Here is an 18394-nt window from a genome sequence, read left to right on the forward strand (position 1 = left end):
GAAAGAAGGAAGGAAGGAAAGAAAGAAAGGGAAGGGAAGAAAGAAAATAAGGGAAGAAAGGAAGGAAGGAGGAAGGCTCTTAAGATTGAGGAAGCTAAGGAAACTTTACAGGCTCAAGAAACTTTTAAGACTCACAAGGTAGCCAGGCGTGGTGGTACATCACTTTAATCCCAGCACTCAGAAGGCAGAGACAGGCAGATCTTTGAGTTCAAGGCCAGCCTCGTGAGTTCCAGGACAGCAAGGGCTACACAAAGAGACCTTGTTACATAAGCAACTTCTGGGAGAGAGAAGACTCTAGGAAAAGCTGCCTTCAGGATGGGCAGCAAGAAGCTCCCTTCAGGATGGACAGAAAGAAGCTGCCTTCAGGATGGACAGAAAGGACCAGGGCTGCAGTCTTTGTGAATTGTGACATATACCTTGGTGGGGATTTCTCTCGATGGACCCACTGAGTTGCCCATGTGCCTGTAAGTAACCCTAATAAAGTCATTGGCTCGGGTAGAATCATGCCTTTGGCCTGAAACAGGTTATCTCATCAGAATGAACGGGCACTTGTTCACACCTCAGTAGCCGTTAGCAACACAGGCCCAGTCTTCATCCTTAGAGAACCATCAAACAGGTGGACAGACAGTCTCAGGAATTTGTGGTTATGAGAAGGGATGTAGCTTAGTTTGTAGAGCATTTGCTTAGCAAGCACAAAGCTCTGGGTTTGGTTCCCAATATCACCTAAACCAGGTGACGTGGGTACTCCTGTAATGGCAGCTCCCTAACAACAAGACTCAGCAGTCACAGGCAGGAGGATCAGAGGTTTAAGATCATCTGTTGTCCTCCTCAGCTATATAGAGAGTCCAAGGCCATGTCTAAAAAGTAAAAGTCAAATACTAGATAGTTACATTTATTTGACAGGATATTTTTCAATATTTTTTATTTTTGAAAATAAGGTCTCATTATATAGGCTGGGATAACCTCGAATAGATAATCTTCCTGCCACAGCCTGTCAAGTGTTGGCATGTAAGATTAGCTATTTGTTTGTTTCTTTTAATATTTTAGAAAATCTTTTCAGAAGGTTGAGGCAGGATGATAACTTGAGTCCCTTCAGGAGTTCAGAACTAGACTGGTCACAACAGAAAGATCTTATGTTTAAAATAAAATAAAAATTGAAAAATATTTTAAATATATTAAGTGTAGAGATCAGTGGGACATGGACAGAGAGAGAGAGACACAGAGACAGAGAGAAAGAGAGAGAGAGACAGAGTTTTGGAAAATGTCTTTTATATTCCAGGCTGATCTTGAACTCAGATACCCATGTAAGCGAGGATGACCTTGAAATTCTGACCCTCCTGCCTCAACTTGTCAGTGCTGGAATTATAGGTATCACACTATACCTAGTTTATGGAGTCCAGTAGACCAAACCCAGGTCTTCGCGATTGCTAGGCAAAGTGTTCTTCTTTTTTTAAATATTCATTTATTTTTATGTGTATGGGTATTTTGCCTGTATGTTCTGTGTACCACCTGTGTTTACTGCCCTTGGAGGTCAGAAGAGGGTAATGGGTCTTGCTGAGTTAGAGACTGCTGTCAGCTGCTATGTGGGTACTGAGGAACCAAAACCAAGTCCTCTGGAAGACCCTGAGCCAAGGATTTTATTGTTCAAGCTACATCCCTAGAACCTATTTATTTATATTTTGAAAATAGGGTTTCAAATGTTGTGTAGGCTGTTTCTAGAGCAACTGAGACTACTAATGCTACAGGCACACCTGGCCCAGTATTTTAAGAACAGAGCTTAGTGAGCTTTAACAAATACATATTTATAATTTGAATAGCCACAGTCAAAGTGGCTATTCGTCATTTTCATTATTCCCAAAAGTTTTATCTTTTTTTTTTTTTTTTTTTTTTTTTTGGCTTTCAAGACAGGGTTTTTCTGTGTAGCTCTGGCTGTCCTAGAACTCACTCTGTAAACCAGGTTGGCCCCAAACTCAGAGATCTGCCTGCCTCTGTCTCACAAGTGTTGGGATCTGCACTGTCCAGCCTTTTGTCATATCTTATTCTCTTTCTCTCTCTGTTTTTCTGCTCACAGTGTAAACTTCACTTTGTTTTTCATTATTCTGTATCAATCTTTTCTAAAATTTCAGCTGGATAAACCATACAGTGTACTTTTCCCTATATGACTCATTTTGCTTTGTTTTATGTTTGTTTTGTTTTTGTTAATTTTTTTTTTTGTTTTTTTTGACACAGGGTCTCATATAGCCCAGACAGGCCTCAACCTCACCATATAGCTGAGGCTGACTTTGACCTCCTGATCCTCTTGTCTCCTCCTTTTATGTGTTTGGATTACAAGAAAGACTCACTAAGCCTGGCTCAAGAATAACATTTTTGAGATTCATCCATGCTGTTGCATGTTCACTTAAGCTGTACTCTGCTATATTTCAATTTAGGATCTCTTGTAGCCCACAGTGGCCTCTAACTTTGTCGTCAAGGATGACCTTAAACTCCTGATACTCCTGTCTCTACCTTCCTATAGGAATATATGCCACAATATCCAGTTTTATGCAGTGCATGGTATGAAACCCAAGGCCTCATGCATAGTAGGCAAGCATTCTACCAACTGAGCTACATCCCAAACCCCTCTCTTTCATTGTTAACATTATCACTATTTTGAAACAAGTCTTGATCTGTATTCCACACTGGCCTGGAGCTCACTTTGCCCAACTCAGTCTGGCCTTAGCTTCTTGAGGGCTGGTAAGAGTCACCACATTTGGCTTAATTTATAAACATATATGTATATACATATTTATATCATATGCACATACATATATATAGTTATCTGTTGTGGGATATTTGATTCCATTGTGAACCCCAAAATTGTGAACTGTAAAACCCTGTTTCTTGTTTGGTGTGGTTGATCCCTATCACACACCTTTAATCTAAGAACGTTTTATTGTAAACAGGTGATTACGGTGTGGTTCACCCAGCCCAAGCACACATCTTTAATTCAAGAACTTTCTGTACACAGAATTTAATAAAGTTAACCCTAGGTCAAGAGGCAGAGCAAGAAACCAGCTGACAGGGATTTAAGAGTAGGAGGGACTTTTAGTTGAGAGGTATTTAGGACAGCTTGAAGAAGAAGAAAGAGCTTTTAGCTTAAGCTCTGGCTTTAGCTTAGGCTTTAGTCCCTCAGCTCCCAGGCCTTTTGGGCTTTGACCTAAGAAGCCTTTGGCCTTGGTTTTTTTGGCCTTTTGCTTCTGGACTATTAGTTGAGCTGGTGAGCCTTTTGGGTTTTTTTCCATCTGGACCTGAGCTAAGAAGGAAGGTCAGCTGGGTGCTTTCTCTGCCTGTCTGAGCTAGCAGGTTTTCACCCCAGCATCTGGCTCCTGAATCTTTATTGGTAAAATTGAACGGTTGGGATTTTCATTTTTTTAAAACAACAGTTATCTAGCTGTTCTACACCTATTTGTTGAAGATAATCTTGTATTTGCTGTCTACTGCTAGGAGACAAATCATTTTAAATTCTATAGGTTAAAACAGTAACTGATTTTCTCATAGCAGTGGCTTAGCTTTGTGACTGAATTCAGTGTTGCTTAGACATTGCAATCAAGACGATAGCCAGGGTGGGCCAGTAGTCACTGAAGACTGGATAGGGTCTAGGCATCCATTTCCAATGTGACTTATACACATGCCTGGCAATTAAGTACTGGCTGGTGGGTGGGAGCTTTAGCTCTTCACTATCTTGATCTGTCCATATAATTTATTCAAGTTCCTTCTAACATTATAGTCATGCCAGACTTCTACAGATAATAAATTTGTTGGAGGTAAGCCACTGAATTTGTAGTAATTTATCATGCAACACACAGCTAAGGCACTGGATAGGAATGTAGCTCAGTGGTAGAGTGTTTGAATAGCATGCCCAAGGCTCTGGGTTTCATCCTCAACACTGAAGCAAATAATAAAATATAATAGCCTAATGTCACAAAAGGTATTTTATCATCTTCTTTTTCTCTGTGGGCACTTGATTTGGGTGAAGGTAACTGTCATACTAAAATTTTCATTTCATATGTTATATTTTTATTTTTTAAAGATTGTTATGTTTATTTACTCTGTGTGTGTGTGTGTGTGTGTGTGTGTGTGTGTGTGTGTAGGTCAGAAGACAACTTGAAGGAATAGGTTCTCTCCTTCCACCATGTGAGAACTTAAACTCAGGCTGTCAGGCTTGGAAGCAAGCACCTTTATCCATTGAGTCATTTTGCAAGTCTTCTGTTGTATTTTTTTCAACTAAAAAAAAGTTTTGTTTTTTTTTTTTTACTGTCTTCCTTTTCTTATTTTAAATACTTGAATATAATTATAATAGTTTTATCAGTATTGTCCATCAAATTTGTGTCTGCTTCTGTTGACTGACTTTTCGTTTAGTTTTTGTTATCTTGCTTCTTGCAATGTATAGTTTTGTTTTTGTTTTAGTATCTGCTAGAGTGTGACACTGTTGAATGTCTGTACTTTATAGTTTTGTCTTAAAGAGTATAGGTGCTGTTTCGTTGTTGTTTTCTGTTTGATTGAGACAGGGTTTCTGTAATTCTGGTTGACCTGGAACTATGTAGGCTAGGCTGGCCTCAAAGTCATGATAACCCACCTGCCTCAGCCTCCTGAATGTTGAGATTAGAGGCATGAAACACTGTGCTCAGAACTTTATTATTTCTGTTTACTGTTTTGGGTTGGTTTTGTCTATACTTTTTAAGACCTTGAGATGCATCACCAAGTTATTTATTTGAGCTTTTTAAATTTTTTTTTTAATATTTTGTTTTACACACACACACACACACACACCCCACATATAAAGAGAGAGAGTTTCTCTTCTGTAGCCTTGGCTGTCCTGAACTTGCTTTGTAGACTAGGCTTGTCTCACAGAGATCTGCCTGATTCTGTCTCCCTGAGTTCTGGGATTACAGGCATGTACCACTGTGCCTAGTTTATTTGAGCTCTTAAATTTTTTGTTTTGTTTTGTTTTTTGTTTGTTTGTTTTCTTGAGACAGGCTCGCATGTAACCTAGGCTGATCTCCAACTTCTTTAGTCAATGTTGGCCTGGAACTCCTGATCCTCAGGACTCTACCTCCAAAGTGCTAAGATTACAGGCATGCACTATGATGCTCTTAACTTTTTAATATAAACATGTATAGATTAAACTAACTTTGCTGTGCCTGAAAGGTTCTGATAAACTGTGTCTTTTTTTTTTTTTTTTCTGTGTATCCTTGGCTGTACTTGACTCACTCTGTAGACTAGGCTGGCCTCAAACTCATAGAGATCCTCCTGTCTCTACCTCCCACATGCTGGGATCAAAGGTGTGTATCACCACTGCCCAGCCATTTTCATTTGATTATTGGAATTCTTCTCTTTAAATATATTTTAATTGTGTCTGTGTGTATTTAAGAGAGACCAGAGGCATCAGATTCCTTAGGGGCTGGGTTTGCAGGCAGTTGTTAAGTGGCCAAATGTGGAGGCTGGGATCTGGGTCCTTTGCAAGAATGGTGTGTGCTTTTATCAGCTAAGCCATCTCTTTTTAGCAGTGATTCCGGGAAATCTTAAAACTTCCTCCTTGTTTTTTTCCATTACCCATTGTTCATTCAAGAGTCTACTGTTTATTATCCAAGTTTCATTCCACTGTGATCTGATAAGAGATAATAACTTATTTCAGTTGTGTATTTGTTAGACCTAAAATATGATCTATTTTAGAGAAAAGTATATGTGCTGGGGCTGTCATGTAGTCTCTAGATGTTGAATAGAATTTTTTTGTACATATGTATTGAGCCCAGTAGATGGATGGAACAGTTTCACTCTGAAGTCCCTTTGTTGAGTTTTAGTCAATGCTTATCAATTGATGAAATTGTCTACTATCTTATTATTCCCACAGGACCAATATATTCTTTTATGTCCATTGGTGTTAAATTTTCATGAAGATAAAGCTTCAGTGTTTAGTCCACATATATTTACAATATCTTTTAAATTTTATTTATATTCTCTGTTTCTCTTTTCCCCAGAAGGTCCAGATGACTTGGAACTTGCTATGTATTTTAGGCTGGTCTTGAACTCGTGGCAATCAATCTTCTTGTCCTCATTTTTCCAGCTGCTGGGATAATGGCTTGAGTTATTATTTCAGCTTTGTAATATCTTCATTTCCCCCAAATATTTATTTTAAATGATGTGTATGTGTGTCCGTATGAATGCACACATGAATCCAAGTGTACATGAAGGCCAGAGTCATTGGTTCTGTAGCTACCGGCAATTGTAGGCTTCCTGAAGTGGATGCTGGGAATGGAACCTGGGGTCCTCTGGAAGAGAGTACATACTCTTTAACTACTGAGCCATCTCTCCAGCTCTATAACATCTTCTTTATGAATGGTTCCTTTTTTTAGTATACTGGCCTTTTTTTATGTCTTCTAATTTTGGCTTTGACTTTGGTTATTAGATACTAGAATAACTATACCAGCTTGCTTTCAGATCCATTTGCTTAGTAAATTTGATCTCAGTCTGTCTTTGCTAGTGAATTGAGTTTATTAGGAACAACAGATAAATGGACTTTTAACATCCAGTCAGCTAGTCTGTGTCGTTTTGTTGTTGTTGTTTGTTTTTTGGTAGTGTCTCACCAGATAGGCCTGGCTGTCATGGAACTTGTTATGTAGACTAGGCTGGCTTCAAATTCAAAGAAATCCACTATCTTCTCCCTCCCTTAGTACTGGGTTAAAGGCATGAGCCACCATGTCAATGCATCTTTTTGAGACAGGGCTTCTCTTTGTAGCCTTGGCTGTCCTGAACTTGCTTTGTAGATCAGGCTGGCCTTGAACTCAGTGATCCACCTGTCTCTGCTGGGATCATAGGTGTGCGCCACCACACCTGGCTTCTGTGCATCTTTTGATTGAAGACTTAAGACCATTTAGGGTTGTTATTTACATTGCTGTGATAGACCACCCTGACAAACAGCAACTGAGGAAAGAAAGAATTTGTTCTGGTTTATATTTTTAGAGGTTAGAGTCAACCAAGGTGGAGTAGATATAGCAATAGAAGCATGAGGCTTGCCTGGCAGTAATGAAGCAAGTGATCACATTTCATCAGCACACGGGAAGCAAAGAAAGAGAACAGGAAGTGAGGTGAGGTTATTAAACTTCAAAGCCCACCCTCTAGGACATACTTCCTACAGCATGGCTCCATCTCTAAAAGGTTCCATAACATTCTCAAAATAGTGTCACCAGCTAGTAACCAGTTGTTCAAATACATGACCCTTAGGAAGGAAATTTCTCATCCAAACCAAAACATAGAAATTTCTTAATTCTTGCAATGTTTAGTTGTAGTTCGGGTTGGTCGGATTATTATTATATTTCTCCCCTTTTGGCATTAGGAGTTAGGTGGTTTACTGTGCCGGATATGATAAGTTCAAATATTCTTTTTATGAAGTGTATACTTTTGTGTGTTCTATGATTAAGACTACCTTTCTTTCTCCTGTTTATGATTCCTTTTGTATTTTCTGCATTGCTGGTTTGGTTTTAAGGAGTGGCTTTAATTTATGATCTTCTTAAAATTTCTTTATTTCTCTATCAATTTTTAAATTATTTTTGAGGACATACTATGTAGCCCTGACTGGACTGGAACTCAGTATGTAGATCAGGTTGGCCTATAACTCAGAGAGATTTGTCTGCCTTTGCCTTGTGAGTGCTCCAATGGAAGCACTACACACAGCAAATTTTAAAGAAAAAGTGTGTGTGTGCAGGCATGCAAGTGCACGCATGCGAGTCTGTGTGTGGGCATGCAATTCTAACTGCTTGGTATAGCAATTAGTTCTAGGGTATTCTATACCAACCTATAGCAGCTATTTACTTGAACTATATCATTCTGTGATTTCCTGGCTTTTAGGGTTTTTGTTGAGGGGTTTAAGGTTATGTTGATGTATTTATCTTAGTGTGTTGGCACTTTCCTCACAGCTTTAAAATTTGTGATCTTGGTGTCCCTGGTATACTACAATGTGCTGTGGAAAGGTCTTTTTCTGATGTCTCTTTTGAATTCTAAGTATCTCTTGTGCTTAGATGTTCATTTATGTCTCTACTTTTGAGAATTTTTTTCTGATGTAATTTCACAGAATAGATTTTTTTGTGCCTTTAGATTTTATCTCAGCTCCTCCTATCCCGTGTTTTCTGATGTTTTTGTCTCCTATCTTTTATTTAAATGTTATTTTATTGTTTTGTTGTTTTTGAAACAGGATCTTGACATGTATCCCAGGTTGGCCTTGAAGTTACCATGTAGCCCAGGCTGCCCCCCACCCCTAAATGGCAAACTACCTTCCTTAGCCTCCACAGTGCACTATCATGCCTGACTTTAGGTTTGGTTTCTTGATCATAGCCCAGAGTTCCAGAAGTTATGCTCTTTTTGTTGTTGTTTTTATTGTGTTCATTGAGGTCTGCGTGTGGTATTTTCTTGATCTTGTTTCCATCCTTGATATTCTTTGTCCTGCTTGGTCTAGTCTATTGTTTGTGCTTTCAGTCTTTTCTTTTTTTCCTTGTGTGTGTGTGTGTGTGTGTGTGTGTGTGTGTGTGTGAAAGGGACTCATGTAGCCTATGCACTCTAACTTGCTATGTAGCTGAGAATCATCGTGAACTTCTGATTCTTTTACCTATACCTCCTGGATGTTAGGGTTACAGGTACTTACCACAATGCCTAGCTCATTTGTTGAGTTTTTGCTTTCCAACACTTTTTAGTTTCAAATCTCCATCTCTTTGCTGAATTTCTTTCTTTTTATGGGAGGGGGGGTGGTTCGAGACAGGGTTTCTCTGGGTGTAGCCCTGGCTATCTTGGAACTCACTTTTGTAGACCAGGTTCCTTACTGAATTTCGTATCAACATTTCTGACTCGCAGTTCTTACTAACTTTCTCATCTATGCTGTTGACTTTCTTTTCCAGGCTCTGAACTGAACTTATTTCATTAATGAGCATGTTTATATTTTCTTTGAATTAATTCTTTTTCCAAGTATATTCTGAATTCTTTATACAACATTTTCCCCAGCTCAGTATCTTTGAATTTAGTAATTGAGGGAGAACGGTCTTTTGTCTTACATTGTCATGTTTCAGTGTTGATTTGCCCATTTATTGGTTTAGATCTCTCTTCTAGATTTATTTGGAAGATCCCAATGAGGAGCCTGATCTTGAGGACTCAATCCCAAGTACCATTTAGAGGAGACAACACATTTCTCTAACAGCAGTTCTGAAACTGAACAACCTGCCAGACACAACTAAAATTTGGTAGGTTGCTCACAAGGCCCTATCCCTAACTGGGAGCTAGTCATAGTTGATGGCTGCTGGGGGAGGAATATTCACTTTTTTTCAGGAGTGTGGCTGTTATGTTGCTCATACTCCAGTCAATGATATCACACCCATGTGCATTCCAGTAGCACTAACTGGATTCAATGAACTATTTTTTTTAAAAGAGGGGAGGGGCTCTGGTTAAAAGCACTGGCTGCTGTTCCAGAGGGTTTATTTCCCACAACCTTCCTGGTGGCTCACAACAGTCTGTTATTCTAGTCTCTCTCTTCTGGCCAGCTCAGGCACTATGTGTGCTTGGTACACAGACATACATGTAGGCAAATACCCATTACACAAAAATAAAATAAAATAAAACAAAACAACAACAAAAATGGAGAACATGAAAAACATTTTGAATTTGTTTTCTAAAGCCCAAGTAAAAAGCCAGATTCAACATCATGAGCCTGTAGTTTTAGCAATTCTATATTGAGATGTGAGGCAGAGACAGGAGAATTGCCCGGAATACATAGCACAGCACCACAAACAAAAGAGATCTTGACTCAACAGGGAGGAAGGTGAGAACCTAGTACTACAAGTTACTTTGTGACCTCTACAAGTGTGTTGTGTCATGTGCACACCTGTAACTTAAACACATATACATAAAAATAAATTTTAAAAAGGTCAAAACGTAACTAGTACAGAACAGAAAGGGTAGGAGGACACAAGGGACAACAAAAATTTTAAAGTGTCTTCTTTCTTGGTCCTTGAAAAGTGGCGGAGGTTTCATGTGTGTGATTTGAACTTGTAGACTTTTGTTGTCAAGGTTTATGCTGAGCTTCTAATGGCAAGTGTCAGATTCTGCTGGGGTTGTCTTCACTTTTGTCACTTCTATTTACTAGGGACAAACCTGCCCATCCTTAGGCTTTGTAGTCTGCTGGTTGGATGGATTTTCCAACTCACCCAAGACTGGCCAGTTTGTACACCCTTGCATGGCTTTAGATTCTAGCCAGGTTCTGACAACTGAGTACATTGGGAGTACATACCAGGAAACTAATAGAGCACTGAGTTCTGTATAGGAAGATCTGCCCTGCAGTTTGAAAATCCATTAAGCTTTAAAAACTCCACCAGATGAATAAGGCTGTGGATATAAAGGAGTCCAGTGGAGCTTTAGAGTTCCCAGTCTCTAAAGCAATGAACTTTGTAGAAGATAGGTGACTCCAAGAGGCTTCAAACTCAGGCTATCCAGTTATTCCCCAGGGTAAGGCTTCCTCTCCCCGTATACTTCACTTTTTGAGTGAATCCTTTGGCCTTGTGAACTTTTCAGCATGTTCAATACCCATTTCTCTCACTACCCACAACTGCCTCCCAAGGCTGTCTCTTACCCTTGAGCTGTGGCAGGTTGACTTCAGGCTGTTTGACTTATGCTTGCTCCTTATTCTTATTTATTTATTTTAGTTTTTTGAGACAGGGTTTTTCTGTGTAGCCTTGGCTGTCCTGGACTCATTTTTTAGACCAGGCTAACTTCGAACCCAGAGATCCACCTGCCTCTGCCTCCTGGAGTGCTGGGATTACAGGAGCATGCACCACCACACCCAGTTTACTACTTATTTTTATACCCCAAGGTTAGCTTAATGTTTCATAGGTTCTCTCCCAAAATAGCACTAAGCCACAGTCTTCTGAGACATGGTGAGTGACAAAATAGCAATCACAAGAACTCTGGCTGGATTGGTGGCTAGAGAGAGCAGTGGCCTTGCCCTGTGGGTAGGACTGCCATTTATTCACCTGGAGGCTGGGCTTGCCTTTCTTTCTTCCTAGACAGGGAGCTATGACTCTAGAGCCTTATCTGCTTGCTTTTTTGCTGAGTAGCCCCTGTTTTTTTCTCCCTAGTACTTTTCAGCTGTCCTATCTTCTAATTTTCCATCTTACCTGAAATTTACTACTTTTTTTATTTTTTTGGATAATAGTTTTGAAGTAAGAATAAAGATGTCAGAATAATCAGCCCTTCCCCCTTTTATGTGTGAGTCTCACTATATAGTCTAGATTGGTCTTCGGTTCAATTGATAGCTCAGGTTAGCCTCAAGCTGTTGGCACTCTTGTCTTTGCCTCATGAGTGCTAGGATTACAGGAATGGGCTACCATGTCCAACTTTAAAATAATCATCTTTGGAAGTTGCCCTTTAAAGATACTAAACGTCCATAAAATGAGTTTTTTATTCTGTTTGGGGATTGTGGCACTAGTTTAAAAGATTTATTTAAGCCGAGTGGTGGTGGTGGTGCACACCTTCAAACCCAGCATTTGAGAGGCAGAGGCAAAGGCAGGTGGATCTCTGTGAGTTTGAGGCAGTCTCTTTACAAAGTGAGCCCCAGGACAGCCAGGGCTGTTACACAGAGAAACCCCATTTTGAGCCCCACCCATGAGAGAGAGAGAAAGATAAAGATAAAGAGAGAGAGACTTATTTAAGACTCCTCAAATTTGAAACATGAGGTTGTATCTGAGCAGCTGCTATTTTTGGAACTTGTCTTCGGAACTTGCACCATGCTGGCTCTCCTGAGGGGCTAATCCCAATCTCTTTCTTTACAAGAAGGATGACAAGGTTCCTTTTCCTACAACTCTACAATTTCACTACAAGCTAAAGAAAGATTCAAGTTGTCTTTACTATTTCAAGTAATTTAAAAAGTACTGAACAACTGTTTCAGTCTGGCCAAATTTCTCCTCTTAAATGACTGTCTTCAAAATGGGATATGTCTTCCTGTACATGGCTTACATACATCTGGGTAAAGTGCCTTCCCTTAATCCCTAATGTTAATATGAAAGTCAACTCAGAATTGGATACTGATTTAAAATATGAAAATATTGATGTTCAGTACTTATTCCATGTTCATCACATTAAAAGAACTTTTTATTTGGAAAGAACTTTGGCTTACAGAAAAGATGCAAGAGAACAATCAAAAGAATACATGTCCAGATTCAATACCCATTAACATTTTCCTCAATTTGTTTTACCATATGAGTTCTCTCTTGGTACAGATTTAAATGTTCATATATAGGTCTATAAAAATATATGTAAATACATATATGACCAATCAAAGCCCTAACACAGTATTTCTGTTGATTAAAGCAGTCACAAAACTCTATCTATGTGCCAGGGATGGACATATAATCTCTATAAATCTGTCTTCACAGAAATGTATAAATCTGTTCAAAAACACTTTTTCTGAACTATAGTATGTTGCATAGTATCTTTTTCCCCCTAAGTAAACTCGGTATATATTTACTAATAACAGGTGTTTGGTCAAACACATTCAGGAAGGCACTGTGGTACATGCCTGTAATCCTAACACTCAGGGATGTAGAGGCAGGTGGATTGCTCTTAGTTCTAAGCTAGCCTGGTCTACAAATCGAGTCCAGGACAGCCAAGGCTACACAGAGAAACACAGAGAAACTGTCTCAAAACCCCAAAACAAAGAAACAAACAAAAACCACCATGACCACCACCACGGCACCTAAATCTAAACTAAATGTTTATAGCTCCGAGAACCCAAGCCTGATGACACTAATGAGTTTTGGAAGAAGGGGTAAATGTATTTTGCTTGGGGGAGGATTTGAAACTGCTTTGTTTGTTATTGTAAATAACAAACTATTTTTGAAGATGATTTCTCCTCCCCTTGAACCTCAGAAGAACTTTTTTTTGACTGCTTTAATGACTAGAATGCAGCAGAAGTGATGTTGGGTTAACATCTGAAACCAAGTTGTTTTTTTTAAAAATATTTATTTATTCAGTATGTATACAGTGTTCTGCCTGCATGTATACCAGAATTCATTATAGATGGTTGTGAGCCACCATATGGTTGCTGAGAATTGAACACAGGACCTCTGGAAGAACAGCCAGTGCTCATAACCTCTGAGCCATCTCTCCAGCACCTGAAGCTAAGTCTTAAAAGAAACCTATTCCCCTCTCTCTTACCTTAATAATACAGCCTCAAAGTGGTGAGGCGTGAGGAAGTTATTCTAGCTGATAGCTCAAATTATGATCTCAGCTGACAACTAGCATCAATCAGTATATGACTGATTCACTGGATTCTAGTTCCTAGTTCTTGAACCATCGAAGCTAACAGTACATGAACAGTGGTTAGCTATTCCCACAGAGCCTTGCTTAACTACAGATTTACAAGCAAAATAAATGTCATTGTTTTTTTGTTTGTTTTTTTTTTTGCCTTTGGTTTTTCAAGATAGGATTTCTCTGTGTAGTCTTGGCTGTCCTTGACTCACTTTGCAGTCAAGGCTGGCCTCGAACTCACAGAAATCCGCCTGCCTTGGTTTCCCAGAGTGCTAGGATCACAGGTGGGTGCCACAGCAAATGTCATTGTTTTAAAGGTCATTTGCATGTGTGTGTGTGCAGCAATGATAATTCAGAATCCCACAGAGAAGCACAGACACGCTCGTTTAAATAAGCACAGATTTTTCTATTAGAATCCAATTTTGATTTCGGGGGCAAGAGTAAGCTGGTGTTTTAGTTCACATTGTTAGTGGTCCTAACATTTGGGAGGCTGAGGCAGAAAGATTGCCATGAGTTTGAGTCCAGTTAGTATTATAGAGACAAACAATCTAAAGGAATAAAAACGAATGCTGCAATATTGAGGATGAAAAAATTCTGTTCATCTATCAAGGCATATGCCCTTTTTGAGAGTCAAATGCTAGAATGGAATGTCTTTATATCAGTGTTTATATACGAGATTAGATATAGTTACTAAGTGTACACAACCTGTTAACTACAATTTAACCCTGTCCATGTTTTTATGTTCTGTATGTACAGAAACTAGATGATTTGGAATAATTTAGCACCCTTAAGCCAGAAAGAATACTCATTAGGGGAGAATATGGTCAGAGCTCCTAGTCGGGATTCAGTTTGTTTTGGTGGGGTAGCTGAACCGTTTCCTTGTGGACTTTGGGGGAATAATAGCTACAGGCTACCTCCTTAAGTTTTCTTTTGAATGAATTCGGTTGTTAATGTTATCCATTAAAATGTATGCAAAAGCTTGGGCTTTAAAAACGTCTTCTAGTGACATCTAGGTTAAAGTTTATGCATAGTGAGAAATTTCAAACTTTATTATCTTTTGGACAGGTTAAATTAGATTTTATTTGCTCGCTCTCATTTTCCAATAACATCCCATAAATGACTTTTTTGTTTTTGGTTTTTTTAAGACAGGGTTTCTCTGTGAAGCCCTGGCTGTGCTGGAACTCACAGAGATCCTCCTGCCTCTGCCTCCTGAGTGCTGAGATTAAAGGCGTGTTCTGCTGCCACTCCCACCACCACCACCACCACCACCACCACCACCACCACCACCACCTGGTTTATGGCTTATATTCTAGCTTTTTAGAATCTGTTTAGAAGAAAATATTGGGATTGATTGGTTTTAGGATGTTAATTATTGTATCGATCAATACTGTCAATACAAAGTTTTTACCTATTCTATAACAATTCTAAGTCCTTTAAAGATTCCAGTAATTTTTATTTTTTTTTTTTTTGAGACAGGGTTTCTTTGTGTAGCTTTGGCTGTCCTGGACTAGATTAGTATACCAGGCTGGCTTTGAATTTACAGAGATCCACCTTCTTTTGCCTCCTCAAGTGCTGGGATTAAAGGCATGCACCATTGCACCAGGCTTAATTTTCCCTGTCTCTACTTCCACTAGAATTACCTGGCAGTTTGGAAATTACAGTACAACTACTGGCTTTTTGTTGGTAGGAACATATTTGTCTCATATTTGTGCATTTCCCACGTGTGTGTAGGTGCTAGCGGAGGCTGAAAGGCATTAAATTCCCTGGAGCTGGAGTTACAGGCAGTTGTGAGCTGCTAACATATGAGTAGTGGAAACTGAACTCAAGTCCTCTGAAAGAGCAGGAAGTACTTTTAACCACAGAGCCGTCTTTTCTGGTCCCAGAATTTGTTTATTAGGATGTCCTTAAGTATCCAGTTAATTGCTTTTTTTTTTTTTTTTTCTTGTTTTTGAGACAGGTTCTCACACACCACAGGCTGGTCTACGTAGCAGAGATGACCTTGAATTCCGTTCCTTCTGCCTTGACCCACCATATGCTGGGATTTTACAGGTGTAGGCCACATACTGCACAGCATAAATAGCTACTGAGCAAGGAAAGAGTCTAGGAAGGAAAGGTAATTATAAAAACAAAATACATGCATTGGCACTTTCTGCATGTTCAAAAGAATTACAATCTAAAAGTAATTAGGATCATTTTGTAGAAAAAGTCTGATATACAGGAATGTATGAAATGAAAACCTGCAGGTAATAGAACATGAAACATGTATGTAAAAGAGTACAATATTATATACATGAAAAACATGGTATGTGTGTAATCATGGAAAACACCTACCTTTAGGGAGTAAGACTTGAAGCAGTGAGTTTTACATTGTTGACACTTGAATACCAATTAAAAAAAATTTTTGGAGACAAGGTCTCACCAGTAGGCCAGCCTGGAACTTGGAGTTCTTCATGCCTTTGCCTCTTGAGTGTTGGGGTTAAAGGTGTGTGCTACCATACTGGGCAGAAAATATTTTTTAGATATGTATTATTTGTGAAAAATAGCTTAAAGTGATGTGCTGCAAATACAATTATAATACAAATGTCTTCATTTTCAAGTTGTGTAAACTATATAAGTCCATAATACTGAAAATCAATCCACTTACTGGACAGTCAGGCTTCAGAGAGCATTGGCCTCTTGTGGCAGTCAAAGTACTCATAGATCTGTTGTTGGTCTATCCCTCCTTATTATACTGGCCATTTCTAGTGTAGCTATGCTCCTTTGGCAATTACTAAAATAACTCTGACCTTATGTTATTTCTCCAGGAATACAAACGAAGGAACACTGTCATTTAGGTTGCCCACTCAGAAGCAGAAATGACATAACTAATCTTCCATGCTTTAAATCTTTGTACGGATAACCTTTTCACAGGCATGTAATTATAGTTAAAGGAATGGTTTCCTAAGTACAACTTAACACTTAAAGTGAGGTAGCTGTCCAACTCTTCAATAGATAAAATGAACAAACTACATGATTAATAGAATTCCTATAGTGTGACAAGAAGACTTCACCCTTTCTGCATCATCAAACATATTTTATGAATTTTAAGTTATAGGGAGATGTTTAACATTTGACTGGGTGACTTGTGATACAGGTTCTTATCTCAGTTTAATATTTAAAGTTCTCATCAGACATCACACATGAGTGCATGTGTGTCTGCCCCCCTGCCCCAAACCCCAGACAACAGCTTCTCTGTGTAATAGCCCTGGTTGTTCTGGAACTCACTTTCTAGACCAGCTGGTCTCAAACTCACAGAGATCTACCTGCCTTTGCCTTCCAGCAGTGCTGGCATTAAAGGCCGTGCAATCACTGCCTGGCTAACTTGATTAGGTTTTAAATCACCTTCGATGATATTTTTGTGGTGATCATCTCATAAGACAAATTCTAACAAAAGTCCCAGCTTTCAAGTGGGGAAGTCCCACAATGTGAGAAAATAATTTCCTCCAAATCAATCAATTGGGCAGTTACATACCTAGGCCCATGCTTATGTACTTTTTGGAAAAGTAGTAATGCATGCTCTATCTTGCATTTCAATCGTTAAAGTTTTTGTTCCTCACAGTTGGAATCCTATTTAGATTTTCCCTTCAGAAAAAACCTAATTCAGAGCTCATACTGTGCAGGATGACTGAATTGTTTTGTCTGAAGACACACTGAACTGATGACAAGGAAATTAAAGGGTTTGGAATATATCCCCAACCTCTTGATTCATGGGCTTTTAGTAACACAACTAATCTCAGGTCTTATTAACTGCCTCAGAGAACTGGAAAGGGCAGTGCTGTGACTAAGGCCTGCACGCTGTTGATCTGGTCCGCCAGGAAAGGTAAGTAGAGAAACACCTTTCTCTGGCAGGGCATGTGATAATCAGTCGGCTTCAGGAACTGAAATCCTTCTGCTGGCCCTAAATTATCTAATTGGCACCCTGAGTCTACGCTAATCCAAATAGTTGTTTTTCAATGTTGTTTCCTTATTGCTTCATATTATGACTTTCATGGTGAAACTGGATACAAATTAAATAAAACCAGGTGTGGGGCACATGCTTCTAATATATGGAGGCAGAGGCAGGAGGATTGCCATAAGCCCCAAACATTCGTTGTAAACATTTTGACTTGTATTGCTATAAACGCTGAGTGCACAAATAGCTGTTCACACATCCCTTTAAAGACATTCTTTGGGAGTATGTACTCAGAAGTGGAATTGCTGGATTATAAGGAAAAGCCTGATATGCTACAACAGGAGACATGTTAAGCGAAATAAGCCAGTCACAGGAGAAATGGTTGCTGTGAGCTAGTGTGAGGACAGACTAGCATTACTGTGGAGTGTAATAGTTTTTCTCCTCTACATGTGGTGATCCTGAAGACAAAGTGCTGAGGCTGCAGAGCGACTAAACTCACACTTACTACACTTTTAAAGCAAGCTGCTCTGTTTTGAACTGTCTCATTTCCAGAGAGCAACACAAGGAACTTGTAATATGAAGGGGACAGGGTCGGGTGTGGTGGCGCTCCTTGCAAAACCAGTAGGTGGGAGGCTGAGGCAGCGAATCGCCAGGTTCGAGGCCAGCCTGGGTTACAAAGCAGACCCCTGCGTCAGAAACTTAACATCCAACCCAACCGACCAAAACACCACATCTAAGGCGGCTTAAGAAATGCGGGGCGCGCGGGGGGGGTGGGAGGGAGAGGAGGGGAGGGGGGGGCGGGAAGCCAAGGCAGCCGGATCCGGAGAAAGGGAAGGCACAGGAAAGAATTCTGTGACATGGTCCGCTGCCCTGTCCTTAGGGTCCATCTACTAGCGGGAAGAACGGTATCTTCTCAGAGAAGCCTTGAGATTCTCATCTTCCACTTCTGTCAAAAATCCCCTGAAGGTTAGGGGCTCCCCGTCTGCCCGCACCGCTCTCCTCAGACCCCCGCTGCCTAACACTCCCCGACAGTCTTCCAAGGTGGGCCTGGGCCACCGCAGCACCAACCGTCATCGCTCCGGCCCCGCCCGTCGAACGCCGGAACGTGGGGGCGGGAAGAACCGTCCTCGAGCGCCCCGGAAG

The sequence above is a fragment of the Meriones unguiculatus genome, chromosome 7 (genome assembly GCF_030254825.1).
Source record: "Meriones unguiculatus strain TT.TT164.6M chromosome 7, Bangor_MerUng_6.1, whole genome shotgun sequence".
Lineage (NCBI taxonomy): Eukaryota > Metazoa > Chordata > Mammalia > Rodentia > Muridae > Meriones > Meriones unguiculatus.